Raw genomic sequence first — 1,495 nt, 5'->3', positions numbered from 1 at the left:
GAGACAGGGGAGGGAGGGAGGGAGGGGAGGGAGGGAGGGAGGGAGGGGGCAAGAGGGATGGGGCGAGGGAGGGACGGGGCGAGGGAGGACGGGGCGAGAGGGAGGGAGGGGGCGAGGGGGATAGGGCGAGGGAGGGAGGGGGCGAGAGGGAGGGAGGGGGCGAGGGAGGGATGGGGTGAGGGAGGGACGGGGCGAGGGAGGACGGGGCGAGAGGGAGGGAGGGGGCGAGGGGGGATAGGGCGAGGGAGGGAGGGGGCGAGAGGGAGGGAGGGGGCGAGGGAGGGATGGGGTGAGGGAGGGAGGGGGTGAGGGAGGGAGGGGGTGAGGGAGGACGGGGCGAGAGGGAGGGACGGGGCGAGGGTAAGTGGGGGGGGCGGGGGAAGAGGAGTGCGGGGGGGGGGAAAGAGGGAGAGGGGGCCGGGGAGAGAGGGGGATGGGGGGAGAGGGGGAGGTGGACGGGGGGGGGAGAGGGGGAGGTGGACGGGGGGGAGAGGGGGGCGAGGCGCAAGGGACGAGGTGGCAGGGGGAGAGGGAGGGAGACAGGGAGTGACGGGGAGGGTGACTCTGTGTGTGTGTGTGTGTAAGTCTGTGTGTGTCTGTGTGTGTGTCTGTGTGAGTGTGAGTCTGTGTGTGTCTGTGAGTGAGTCTGTGTGTGTGTGAGTGAGTCAGTCTGTGTGAGTGTGAGTCTGTGTGAGTGAGTCTGTATGTGTGTGTGTGAGTCTGTGTGTGTGTGTGAGTGAGTCTGTGTGAGTGTGAGTCTGTGTGTGTCTGTGAGTGAGTCTGTGTGTGTGTGAGTGTGAGTCTGTGCGTGTGTCTGTGTGTGTGTGAGTGCGAGTGTGTGAGTGAGTGTGTGAGTCTGTGTGTGTGAGTCTGTGTGTGAGTGTGTGTGAGTGAGTCTGTGTGAGTGAGTCTGTGTGTGAGTGAGTGTGAGAGTCTGTGTGTGGAGTCTGGTGTGTGTGTGAGTGAGTCTGTGTGTGTGAGTCTGTGTGTGAGTGAGTGTGAGTGAGTCTGTGTGAGTGAGTCTGTGTGAGTGAGTCTGTGTGAGTGAGTCTGTGTGTGTGAGTCTGTGTGTGTGAGTCTGTGTGTGAGTGAGTGTGAGAGTCTGTGTGTGTGAGTCTGTGTGTGAGTGTGTGTGAGTGAGTCTGTGTGAGTGAGTCTGTGTGTGAGTGAGTGTGAGAGTCTGTGTGTGTGAGTGAGTCTGTGTGTGTGAGTGAGTCTGTGTGTGTGAGTCTTGTGTGTGAGTGAGTGTGAGTGAGTGAGTCTGTGTGAGTGAGTCTGTGTGAGTGAGTCTGTGTGTGTGAGTCTGTGTGTGTGAGTCTGTGTGTGAGTGAGTGTGAGAGTCTGTGTGTGTGAGTCTGTGTGTGAGTGTGTGTGAGTGAGTCTGTGTGAGTGAGTGTGAGTGAGTCTGTGTGAGTGAGTCTGTGTGAGTGAGTCTGTGTGTGTGAGTCTGTGTGTGTGAGTCTGTGTGTGAGTGAGTGTGAGAGTCTGTGTGTGT

Source organism: Chiloscyllium punctatum, chromosome 50, assembly GCF_047496795.1.
Source record: "Chiloscyllium punctatum isolate Juve2018m chromosome 50, sChiPun1.3, whole genome shotgun sequence".
In the NCBI taxonomy this organism is placed as follows: domain Eukaryota; kingdom Metazoa; phylum Chordata; class Chondrichthyes; order Orectolobiformes; family Hemiscylliidae; genus Chiloscyllium; species Chiloscyllium punctatum.
Note: the sequence above shows the minus strand (reverse complement) of the source record.